Source organism: Takifugu flavidus, chromosome 1 (assembly GCF_003711565.1).
Source record: "Takifugu flavidus isolate HTHZ2018 chromosome 1, ASM371156v2, whole genome shotgun sequence".
Taxonomy (NCBI): domain Eukaryota; kingdom Metazoa; phylum Chordata; class Actinopteri; order Tetraodontiformes; family Tetraodontidae; genus Takifugu; species Takifugu flavidus.
The window spans coordinates 13,929,961-13,943,503 of NC_079520.1; the positions used below are offsets into that span (position 1 = coordinate 13,929,961).

General features: G+C 43.3%; 1 long non-coding RNA gene across 1 annotated transcript; it reads right to left on the reverse strand.

Annotated features, from left to right (window-relative positions):
- Window positions 1–516: 516 nt before the first annotated feature.
- Window positions 517–5,099, reverse strand: LOC130537495 (uncharacterized). The gene is made up of 2 exons (XR_008953643.1): window positions 1,865–5,099; window positions 517–986 (listed from the first exon to the last, which is right to left on the reverse strand). It is a non-coding gene; the product is annotated as an uncharacterized LOC130537495 (long non-coding RNA).
- Window positions 5,100–13,543: the final 8,444 nt, after the last annotated feature.

Genomic DNA, 13,543 nt, shown 5'->3' on the forward strand with positions numbered 1-13,543 from the left:
ACAGCATCAGGGAAACAATGCATAAAACGGCCCCAACAAGGGCGATGAAAAATTACTGACAGTGCAGGAGTGGATGGCACAGAGGGGCGGGGTGGTGGAGCTGGGGGGGGGGAGCTGGAGACCTATAGCGCCATTTAAGCCCCGCCAAGCTCTGAATAGCCATAAAGGAAGGAAAAGAGAGAGTGACACAACATCAGGTTATATAGAGAACGGGTCCAGCCGTGGGGAGAGATATTAACCTGCTAACTGCTCAAGTAATGTCAACAACCATCCAGCATCCTCACTGAGAGGGAAGATTACAAACTGAGCATCCGGAACTTTAAAGTCAGTCAACTGGACCACGAAAAACCATTTAGTTTTTTCCATTTGTGTGTAATGGAATGAAGGTGTAATAGAATAGAATAGAATAGAATAAGAATAGAATAGAATAGAATAGAATAGAATAGAATAGAAACCTGCTATTTTCATTGTATACCAATTAAACGAGGTTTTGAAATAATTAAAAGCAACTTCTCATCTCTCCTTTATTGACCTCATCCGGCTCAGGTTTTCTTACGCCTTATTACAGCAAACCCTTGAATTTAAACACGACTTCATGTCGGTGGGGGTCACTTTCTAGGATCCTGCCAACTCACGTCTTGGGTCTTTGTTGGACCCAAGACGCGAGTCCCCACCGTCGATCGGGGGCACGATGGGGGCCACTGGATTTCCATTTCCAGATCAGGCCAGACGGGTCTATTATTAAATATGTGTTGCTTTTTTTCTTCCATTCTTGTGCCTGCAGTTGCTCGGTGTCTGCTTTGTGTCCTCTGCAGCAAAAAGCTAATGCGCTGAAAGGCTGGTTCTTGTCTCTCGGAGCTTATTGAAATCATGTGAATGCCATTTGTGCTTAATCCTTCTGGGTGTGCCATAAAGAGAAGAGATTCGGCAGCTCCTGAAGTGAGATGAGAGGACCTCAGGGGATTCACTTTGCCTCGCTTCGTCTGCTGAAGAGGAGAGAGGTAGAAAGAGACACGGTGAGCTTTAGACAACTGACAACCCAACCAAAAATGTGTCTCATAATTTGATTAGGTTACAATGAAAATCTTTATTTATAGGTGGTCTCTGATGAAGCTGGGGGGTTGGAAAAGTTATCTTCACATGAACTGCTGCTGGCTTTATAGCTGGAATCGACACAAAAATAAGTAAAGCTCATGCAGCTCGAGGCTAATTAGAGACAACGTCCGTCTGACGCGCTGGCCCAGCCGCTCCCAACACTCCTGCTCTCATTAGGTTTGTGATAGCTCATTTTATTTACTAAGGGGTTGAGTTCTCCTCAAACCATGAAGTCACTGGAGCATCTTCCATATGCATGAGAATTACATCAGAGACGACGCTGTTGTTGAAGCTTTTGAAATAATAATGCGGCGAATGATAATGCCTCGGGATGCTGCAGCACATCATTACAGCTCTGAGTGGCTCCTGTAGAGGGAAAACAGGCTTCAGTGAGAAGGAAGGGGGGGGCGGTGGCGCTCGAGTATCAGCAGTATTTATATTCATCCGTTTACATCAAATTGTTGCTTCCCCACAAAACTTTAAACGGCGGCAGGGTTTGAACTCAGGGTTAATGAAAAAGTCCCCGGCGTCGAGTTACCTGCTCGTCTGCAGGCTAAACCCGTCTGTCGGAACAAACATCGCATTTGTGCGCCACATGTTTCTCAGACGAGACCCCAGTAAAAGTTGTTCAATAAATTTTACCGCCTGTTTTACAGACCTCCCTTTTCCCCTGTGTCATTTCTTTTAATTGAAAGTAGAATCTAACTTGGCTATAAACATCATTCCACCCAATCAGAGCTGGTTTAGATCAAATGGGCCACGTACTTACAGATGCATTCAACCCCGCCTTGTATCCCAGGCGCTCGTACTGTTAAACACTCTGGCACTCTTTTAAGGCTGGGAGATGGCTGTCACTGTATTTTGTCAGCAAAGCATAATATTTCTTCAGGAGTTCTGAACCTGGCACTCAGCAGGGTAGAAATGAAAATAAGGCAGCACATAAACGGGGGGAGTCGGCCGTAAATCACCTAACACGCGGAGGAGGCAGCAGGTAGACGCGCTGCTGGCTGTCACGGCGCTCCCATGGAAAGCAGGTTGGACACCAGCCATCATGCTTTAATCAAGCTGCACATAACAGACATGTCCCTGCTCTTTGTGACGCGCGCGCGCGCGTGCACACACAGGCACGCGGGGCGCTCACACACGCAGCAGAGACATGAGTTTGTGCTATTTAAATATGGTGTATGTTTGTTTGTTGGGGGGGTCAGAGGTTATTTGTTTTTGATATCCTAAAAGCAATCTTTGAAGTTTAATTCAGCCTTTTACACACACATACACGCGCAGGCGCCCACGCACACATGCGCGCCCGCTCTTCAAAGGTCGCTTCTCTTTACTGTGATATGAGGCTTTTTTTCTGACATGCTGCATGTCAAACGCTAATGTTATTGTTGGCAAGACTTTTATGGCAGTATAATTTTACTCTAACTCTCCCTTTCCTCTTTTTAATTAAACAGTAGATGTCTTGCATGGCTGTGGCTTTTACTGCTAAGTGTGGTTTAAAAGCTAACAGCAAACAGATGGGGGAGTAATCATATTCTTCAGAGAGCAGAATAATACAGGCCAGTGAAACAATGAAGAGGCCAGTAACATCATCAATGATGACCTGCTCCAAGGAGCCAAAACGTTATGGTGGGGGAGGAATTGTACGGGAGCATTAATGAACAAAAATTATTTGACAAAAATGATCTGTTTTCTGAACTGCAGCAATAAGGATCCCTTTTTTTCTACTGACCATCCTGTTGGAGGTAGTGAAAAAAATGAATTACAAATGGATCACTTTTGCGTATTAACCTTCAATGACATCCAAGTCAAAAATCAGAACCAATCCCCCCACCCCCAACATTTTAAACACCTTGCGAGTTGTCAGACTTGTAATAAATAATGCAGGGATGCGGCTAATGATGCTCTCATTACGTTGCCACTTCATTCAGACGCACTCGAAGATTGTCCGAGCATGATTACGGACTTGAACTGAAAGACAACTCTAATTGTGTAGAGGCCCTTCTGCATATCCTCTCAGAGGGTCAAATCACCAGCTTTGTCCGTGCACGCTGTTTAAATCCTCCACCTGCCCCTCAGATCCAGTTGGAGAGGCCATCTTAACCAAGCGTATCCAAACAGACTTTAAATGGGCTCATTTCCCTATTGTGTTTTTTTTTTTTTTAATCTTTTTCCTTCCTAATAATAAAAAAGTCATTCAGATTGTTAATGAAGTCTTTTTCAAATGTAGTATCACCTGAAGAGTGACAAAGGCTCCACAGCGACACACCCGGCCCCGAGGGGACACAGACAGATGCGAGCCAATTTGAGAGCAGACGTCAGGGACGGTAAACCGAAACCAATTGAGTTACAGCTTCATTACATAAAGCCAGAGACGGTTTATACTATATGAATCATAACCCAATATATTGGGCATTAGCAGCAGCGACTGACATGTGACAGGGGGAGAGTGTTAAAGGAAAGAGCAGATGGTTCACCCTCACCCTCTCCTGTAACACGGTATATCTTGTCGAGGGGGCGCGTTTTATTGATTGAATTCCTGCCCTCCAACACAGGTCCTGTAGCTACACATGTCAGGGCTGTCAGAAACCCAACACTGGGGCACAGGTTGTGTGGTAGGATGGGGAGCGGCCTTTTACCATCGTCGCTCAGCCAGCCCATCTGTCGGCTAAACCCAGCTCTGTCTCCTCGTGATCCTGGAACACAGATCTTCGTTATCGCTTACAAATATGAGTAAGCGTTATTTATGTTTTCTGAAATGGAAAAAGCCCCCTTAAATTACCTTTGGACATGTTACTTTCATCATTTTATTTAGTCGCAATCTTGAAAAGAAGACAGTATTCAAAGTGAATGTGCAGAGGCAGGTGTGTTGCACGTGTTGTTTGTGTTTTGTTATCCTGTCAGGAGGGTAATTGCTGTGGTTGAAGCAAGTATTAAGGGAGGGGGGATATTGAGTGGAACCAGTTAACCACAGTTTAATCACAAGTGTGCAACGACCCCACAAACAGACCACTTAATTGCACACGTGGCAACAGAAACGCTTCTCTTCAAAAGCCAGTTCATCATTTGATGCAAACTATGAAATGATGTGATATAACGACGCGTCAACACGATGCACCCAAAGACCTTTCTCATCAATTACCCGTTATTGGAGCCTCTGTATCCTGTGTACTGTGATATTCGTTTACGTTTGATGAATGTACTCGGCGGGTGTTTGGGTCCTCAGGATATCTTTCTCCCACTGATGTACTTATTAATAATAAATTGAGCGAGGAATGTGTGAGATCTGCCTCCCTCCGCTGTGATTATAAAGACAAAAGAGCGTTTGAAGTATCCATCTTAATACAAAGTCATTTTATTAGATAAAACTAACTTGCCCAAGACAAATAGTGATGTTGAGACGCTGGAGTAACTGCAGCACTCTCATTGCCTCTCCCTGTCTGTTCCATTCATATTTCTTTTTAACAAATGCCCCCCCCCCTCCTTCCCTCCAGATTAATTACATCATGCTTAGATTACGTGAAGAGGGCCGAGACCCCCGCAGTGTCAGATGAAGACCAGGAGGCAGGATGTGGTCAAAAAGGGAAGCACTTTCTGGCTGTGAAACCCAGCAGACGCCAACTGCGGAGTCATGTGTCATTCATTCACGTTACCACGGTTACAGTGAGGGGCCTTTAATGCCCCCCCTCCCGTTTTAAAACAAACAATACATAATCTTCATGTGGCAGACATTGAAATGAAAAGACAGAGGGGTATTTATGCCTTCATCGCACCTCGGATGTGTGTTTATTTCCTCTGCCTCTATCAAAGAGCAGTCAGTCACCTCAGGAGTATAAATCACCCTCAAACTGCACTTTGTGAAAACACGGCGATTAAGTTTGTGCGCCACGGCCGACGCTGCATTTCCCTGGTTACAACGTTAACATTGATGGAGATGCGAGCGCTTGTCCACATGTAACAACGATAACCTTTTAGTGGATTTGGAAAACATATTTGACACTCATTAAAATAACGAATGACTTTTCTCCTCCCCAGAGGAAGGCTGAGAAGGTGTGTTTGGACAGGGGGGGTAGTGGATGGGATGGGGGGGGGCTTTACTGCAGTTCTGCATCCTACATTTCCCATTAAAAAAATAGACTTAACTGCAGAAGTCACAAATTTGGAAAATTCTGCTGAGGATTGAGCGCATGGACCCAGATACTGGATAATATTAGCACCTGTCTTTATACTAACTTTGCTTGCCTGGGTTGAAAAACACAAACATAAAGTTTCCTAATTAAAACGCTCAACAGATCAGTTGAAAATTGGATTCACAAGAATCTATCGTTAACCAGATTAACCAGACAGTTAACCAGACAAAAATGACCTAAAAATCCCAGAAGAATCCAGAAGTTCTGTTTAACAACGTTACTAAAACAAATGTTAATTAATTAAATAAGTATGATGTTTTACAAGACACTGTGGGTGTAGATGATTTTTTTCTGTTTTCCACACTGTTGGCTGCCTATTAATAACTTTAAATAATTTTCAAGGACAGAAACTTCAGTCTGGTGCTTTTTTTATATAGTCTTCTGTACAGAATGGTTTCCATTTCAAGTGCATACATAAGAGAATATGTACACATGTCCATTCTTTTACAGCGGATTTCATCAACATTTTCACAATGCCACCTTGCCGGGTTACTTTCGACTTCAAGGCGCTCTGACAAGAGAAGCTCATAGTCTCGAATCTGTAAAAGTATCAAAGAACAAAAGAAAGAACAAGTGTGTCTCTCTCTTTTTTTTCCCTCCAAAAACGCAGGAACACATGTCAGCTGGTTGTGTGTTCTTCCCAAGGTAAAATATTTTTCCAAGCAAAAGCAGCAAAGTGACAACTCCATCACTGAAAGTAGTTTGTCCTCTGCAGTTCAGTGAAAATATTATGAGAAGCTGAAGAAGCAGAGCTAAGGAGGAGGGGGTTGGGATGAGTGACGGACAGCTCTGACACGTTGGAGTACTTAGACAATTACTAACAGTTTCTGCCAGTCACCACATTTGACACAACACAAACAGGCTGAGGATAATTTTTCATTATATTGCCGGGCACGGGTCACTTTAAAGAACACAGGGAAACCCGTTTCAGCTTGCATTTCAAGGCCAATCATCTAAATTAGCCCCACAACATAACCGGCTGCCTGAGACGGGGGTCTTTCTCCACCACGCAAACCCCGACTACACGTGATAATCATGGACGTGAAACGGCTGGCAGATCTTTGAAGTGCAGCTGTCAGTCAACATAAGCTTTTTTTTAAGAGTGAAAATGGTGATGGTAAAATGATGTACAGGTGTGGGGCAGACCCAGTGAGACCCTGCTGGGTCAAACAGATACAGGGAAGGGGGTCAGAGTCACAGGGAGGCTGCTCACAGCATACTTGTTCAAGTCCTGCTCTACATTTCAGCTTCTCGTCTCCACCATATTTACATTTTTAGTCACCATTGTAGGTGTATGATGTTATATTATTTTGATGGTGTGTTGTGAAAAGCTCATGGTCTTTTTTTACTTAAGCTGCATGACACCAATCCTAAGTCTGAACTCTGTCGAAGACAACAAATCAACTGATCTGAACATTTCAGGTTCAACATTAAGCTAATTTTTATTGCTTTTCTTTCACAGGAAGCTGAAATAGTAAAGCTTTTGTGCCTGGATAGGCAAGTACAAACAATGGAAGATATGACCTAAGCTACCAGCAACACACACCTAAATAAACTCTAAGGACTTGGGTAGGATGTCTGCCTAGAACGAGAGGAGACTCTGAGTGTGCGGGGGGGTAGCTATCATTAGCTGACACCCTTACTGCTAGTTACAGATACAAAATCCCATGTTGTTTTTATCAACATCTCAGTTGCATGGAAGCTTAAACCTGCACACAGATGCCATTTTTGCACGTTTATGTAATGTTGCCTGAAGCTGGAGGCATTAAAACAGCCAGAAATGATCATTTTCCTAAACTTAGAGCTATTTCATAGCATAATTAGCATTTTGTATTTGATCTCTGGGCCAGACATAAAGTCACTCAGCTATAAAATATGCAGTGATGAATATTATGCAAACAAATATGCTCACAACAGCTTCAGCACCATGAAGACTCGCAAAGATCGCTGCCAAATGAAAAGACTGTTATCTATGAAGCCATAACCTCAACACATTTCAGAACTATCGGTGCATCAAAGCAGGACAAAAATTATTCCCTCAAAGCAGAGAAAACGTCTTTTTCTGATGGCATTATTAGAACCAAACTCAGTTCTAGAGTTAACCAGTTCTACCAGTTCAGTTTGTGTGGCTGACTGAGTTAAAATGTTACATATGTTAATTCTTAGTGCACACGTTTCAGGATCTGCTTTAGGTGGAAACATTTTCCTTTTTTCAATAATTCACTGCTGAATGTCATAAAATATCTTAAAATAAGACGGTTTCCTGAGAACAAACAGACCGACATCGATGTCATCCGTCCCTGGTGATTCTGGGCTGTCCGCAGTGGTCCGTTTAATTAGACAACAACTTTGATGACAGGCAGTCAGTCTGGAAGAATGAGCCTTTTTTCCTACAGCCGGCGGCATCATTTCTGTTTGATTTAGATTCATATCTAGAATCATATAACGACGCTATTTGGTGATTGTTATCAGGAGCTTGTAAAGTTGTTTATGGGACTTTTGGTTTCCACATCGCATACATCGATTTAATCATCATAAATGTAAAAAGCACGCCATGTGAGCCCAGAATTGTGGCAGCAAGACGTGCTAACACTGCCTCTTTCAAGTTTTTACATCGCCCAGTGAAATAAAGAGGCTTTTATTTTGTCCCTTTGGCTGTAAAAAATCAAACACACACACACACACATTTTTATTTATTTCCCCAAAAACCTTATCTTAAAATGTTACTGTCAAGTGCCAGTGGTTAAGGCAAGGTGACCTTATTTCACGACGCATGTGTATGACCCGATTCCACCCTCATGTAACTTCAATGCATCTAAATTTGGAACAGCTCAAGTCACTTGTCAAGAATGACAATACTGTCACTTCTGCTCACCGAGTGAGTCTGTGCATCTGGGCTAATTGTTCTCCAGATGTGAACGCTCGCAGCCATCTAATCACTCTCCATTCTGATGTAGGTGTCGGAGTCCAGGTTAATCTGAACTGAGTGTGGATTTCAAGAAAAATCAAAAACATCCTGATTGGCTGACAGTCCTGGTTAGCTGTGTGATTTCAGAGTGACTGTGCCATCTCCAATGGACCTGGACCTCCTACTGATGACTGCTTGATGGAAATTTGTTTGAAAGACACAGCTCCTTAGAGATCCTAGACACACGCACATTTTGTATATGCAAACACATCCAGACTATCGGAGGGAGGGAAAGAAAGTCCAAACTCATAACTGTCAGTGATGGACGAGTTTTTGAAGTGACAGACGGGGCCAGGTTTCCACTGCAGACCCCCTCTGATTGTTTTGTGCTGTACTTTACTTTGGCTGGGCTCAGATGTGCGCTGGGAAATCACAATATTCATGTTGGTATTTTTACACAATGTCTGTCTGGATGTCTGAGTTGTTTGACTGAGAAATTAAAAGGTCTAATAGCTGGAATAATTATGAAAGCAGTGATTTGTTCCAACAAGCGCACTGCCAATCAAGTTAAAAGAAATTGTGCAAAGCGTTTCCCTCCCTTTGTATACATGCCAACACGTGAAAGTCATTTAGTTGCACTTAACTGTCTAAAAAAAACAATTAGAGCAAAGCATAACAACATCTGCACACACATCTGTAATATGGTCTCCATATCCCCCCGGTTGCCAGCAGAGCAAGTATTAGTAATCCTCCAATGCTCAGTACACTTCATGAATTTTACATTACACCTGATCATTACCATAACGATGCTATCAAAGATATTAGGAGCCTTCAACGCTGTTTTCTATTACACAGGCTTCTTCCTCAGATCTCTTGTCAAGAAAGTGGGTATCATCCACCGTCATCTAGCGTATAGTGTGCACAGGCCCCCCTCTAATGAGTGTGTATGCATGTCTGAGAGTACAGTATGTAAATCCCTGCATTGAGTGATGGAGGGGGGGGTCGACTCTGTCTGCGGTTGCGGGTATGTGTGTCATAAATCCTTATAAAAGAGGCAGCATTGTCTCTGCCACCGTGTTGTCTGATTTATCTTCAGTGAATCCTTTGCTTGTTATTACCACTTTTTTTCCTGCAAAAAAAAAGATCCCTGTGTGCCTTTTTCCTTTTTTCTTTGTCATTAGTTCCGACAAATTGTGTTTTTTTCCAGCTGTTGTGGAAGCGGAAACAGCTAGATGAGATGCACCTACACCTGTGCACCAACGTATAGATTTATTACGGGGAGTGTGCGATTTGACAGACGTCCAATATAAGGTGGAGTAATTAGCATACTCATCTTCAGTTGTAGTCTCAGCTCTCCTGCTATTGACTCGCCCCCTCTTCTCTCCTAACTGGCGGCGTGACGTCCTCTGAAGCAGGAGAATGAAGCCAGTTCCCGTTTTGTCCTTCCACCGTTGCTGCGGCTCACACACTGTAATTATTTTCTGTCGGCAACCAGACCAGCCTGGAGAACAAAGTACATGCAAAAAAAACACCCTTGTGACAGTCAGACCGGTTTGTACAAAACACTTTCTGCACACACGTACCCACATAACCGCGCACGTACAGGCATGTTCTCACATATGCACAACACACAGTTTGCAGATGAACACAGATGTCAAACAAGCCCAACTTTCCCTGCCGGCCGTGTTGTCATGCTGTGATTATTCCCAGAGAGAAATTGCTTGTTAATGTAACAAACGTCCTTTTTCTGGCTGTTCAAAAAAATGTTGTTTACATGGAATCCTCATAATCACATGATGTCCCATCAAGCTGATGTTTGCCGGTATGGAGTCAAACATGCATACATGCTGCATCTAACAATCACTCAACACACTGCTGGCTTCTTCTTCCTGTTAGCTGCTGGTAAATTGGATGTCCCATACATATTTTCATATGCTGATGGGCGCATTACCAGCCCGGGCATCCTGCTGAAGTGATTTGTGGTGCTCATTTGAAGGCGCCGGAGCGCAGACAGCCACTGAGCTCCTACTCATCTCAGGCTGGAATCTTTAATGCCGTACAGTTAGCACAGTAACCTGGGCACGTTGATAATGGCCTGTTGTACAAACAGGCAGATAACACATCCAATCTATCACCAACCTACTAGAATTTGTTTGTTTTCCTGGCTTTAAAGCGACATACAGGTATGTAGCTAGGGAAATATGCCCAGTTGTCTGTACGGAATTATCCGTAAACAAACAATGAATCCATAATCATCTGCCAAGTTCTTTTTAAAGTGTGCAACAAGCAATTTAAAGCCTCAATGTGCAGTTGTTATTGACAAATTGTATCGCACATAAAATCATAAGTACCGTGTACAAAGTTGCTCATTATTCACTCTGCATTCTTTTATCAAACTGTCAGAGTGTGCGGTTGTTATACAATGTGATTACCCCCACCCCCACTCCCCATCCCCTGTTCTGCCTGTCCCGCTCTCCTCCATGATTACCGCACTGCCTGGAGCTAGTGAATTTGAATTGGGTCTGCCTATTATTTTCCCCCCCATGTGATAGTAATTATTTACAAATTTGTGAGCGTTCATGTGAAATACAGGATGTTCCATTAGAAGTCCTGTGTAACAGCGGGGGGAGGTGGCAAGGTCTCCATTTTGAATATGCTATTAGTGCAATCAGATTAAAACACAGCCACAGGTAGTGGAGGAGTGGGCACCCAGCCCCGGAGACACTGTTAACCCAATCAGATTAATATTACAGATTGTCATGACTGCCTTTGTTTTCCATTTGGGAGCGTTGGGTTTAGTGGATCGGGGCTCAGTAAATGTGATTATCCATATGAGACAATAGGGTACGGAGGGAGAACGTCGCTTTTGGCTCTGCTGTATTCAATAACAGGGAGAGCAGACCGGATTCTCACACATTATATTTCTTAATTTGGGGAATCTTCACACAAATTACTCAGGCTGCCCTCATTTGAGTAGAAATACAGATTATAGAGGAAGGATGTAATTGCAGGAGACGCAGGGCCATTCGCTGGGAAAGCAGCGAGGCTGATTGCACAGGAAGCCATATTATTGGTCCAGCGTAAGGAGCCGCTCTCCTGTGACGCAAGCATCAGCTATCAATCTCCAATCTCCCAATGAAGCATGAGCTATTTCTGCTCCCCCTCCGCAAAGTCCTCAGCAGTCATGGCTGCAAGCATGTGGTCGTCATCTGGGCTCCAACACACTCGATAAGCAGGAAAAGGTGGCTTCTGTCGTTCAGGTCAGGCTCTGGAGGATGCCACAAGGCATTTGTAGACACGTGGTCAAAGCTAGCTGCTTCTCTCACTGGGACAACACACAAAAAGAACAGCAACCCACAAGCCAACGTCTTTGTGTGTCTGGTTCAATAGAAACACGCTTACAGAACACCTCGTCGCTTTTTATTTTACATGTGTCGTAGAAATTTCATTTTATTGTAGATTAAAATAATTGGTCTCCTCACCTTTCCTTCGACCCTGTTTCTTTTTTAAGGTTTAAAACAGAATCATCAAGAATTAGAGAACAGAAAGATTTGTAAATCTTCAAAAATTGCCTTGCAATTTATTCTGTTTGTCTTGTAGCGCTCGCTCTTTCTGTTGTATTTATTTTGGTTGATTTATCTCAAACACGCACAAAAATACAATATTTGAAAAAAAAGCCAAAAACAACAGCATTTTTGCCTGAAAACGTCCAATAATGGCCAATTAGATTATCAAAAAAAATATTCCCAGTGAACTAAACTTCCACAAATACACATACAGCCAGGGTTAAAAAAGAAACAGAAAGACCCTTGCGGCTGTTAAACTTAAAAGCTCCTGCTTCAAAAACTACATAAAATAAATGATCTGACTAAAACCCTAACCCTGGGAGACCTTGCTTACTGCTTGGTAATTGTCTTGCTCATGACACCATCCATCCAGAACATTAGGCCTGTGTTCTCAGGCCTGCTGGGTGCTATCACACAGGGCAATCACCAGTGTTCCAGCTCTACAGCCCCCTGCTTATCTGGCCACAGGGATCTGGTCCTACATAAACACTTTCAAAGACATGGAAAGACTTTTGCAAACAGCCCAGTTGCATGGTATTACAATGGGCCGTACATGAGCTACACACACATAAAAACAGTCACACACACACACACACACACACAGACAGAGCTGGTTTTTCACTCTTTGGTTCTCAGTCTTTCTTTGAGGCAATTGCTGCTTTCAAACAGGATCTATAAAAGATGAAACAACCTTTGCACTCATCTCCCTCAGATGTGGGGAGACATACCTGCAGCCAGTGCTATTAGTTACTGCTCGTATTGATATGCACCGTGCCCGCTGCAGCGTGTTGGCGGGTAAAACCACTATGTACTGCTCCCACGCCTCTTCCCTTTGGACCCACAGGCGCACTCTGGCCTCCAACCACAAGACTGTGTGGGATATGTACATCTAATTGGGTCTCACAATAACAGAGGGAAAAGAGAACGGGTTCATCAAGTTTAGCATCCAAACTGAGCAGGTTCACTCAGCGAAGCCTGAGTCGGTTGCGGAGCCTCACCGAACCCGTGTTACTACATTGTGTTTATGCTGCGTATACATCGGATTTCCTCTGAGTCCGTGTGAACGCGCTGCGTTTTGATAAATGAAATCTGATTTGCCTCCCAGCGTTCAGCCTAACGAGCACAACTCAATTTACCCTGAGCCAATTTCCTGCCTCCCATTGAAAAATCATCCTGTGCTGCTCAAAATTGAATTCATCGTTCACGGATTCGTCAAATGCTAACTTCTCCGGTCAAACCACGGCCCGCTAATTCGCTCCTAAGTATGGCACAATCGTGCCTTTAGCACTCACCCACCACAGCTACATTTGTTTGCAGTGCCGACAGTTGCAGATATCAAGCACAGTAAAAATAAAACGCTCTTTGTCTCTGAGGACAATTATACGCTTCATTTTTGCTAGTGCATTAATGTGGGTTTGTGTGTAATCTCTGGAGGTTTGAAGGCATCAATAACAACCCATAGGTTTCTCCAATAAATCCATAATATCTCAAGATAGGTATCTCTGCCCTTTACTTCAAAGATTTGTTTTTGAGTCTGATTGCCAGCAGAAAACAGTAAAAAATAAAAAAAAAATACACGCGACACGCAAAGCCGGAGGAGTGAAAATCCTAATGATGATATTTATTAGTGAACCTGTCACAGCAAGATAGCGTGCTGCTTTACTCAGAAGCATCCTGTAAATAAGGGTAATTAGGTACTCTGTTCACTTCAAAGAAAACAGCAGCCTTGCTGGATTTACTGATGTATCCTTCAGTGGCAGATAATCAGTGTCTGAATCCAAAGG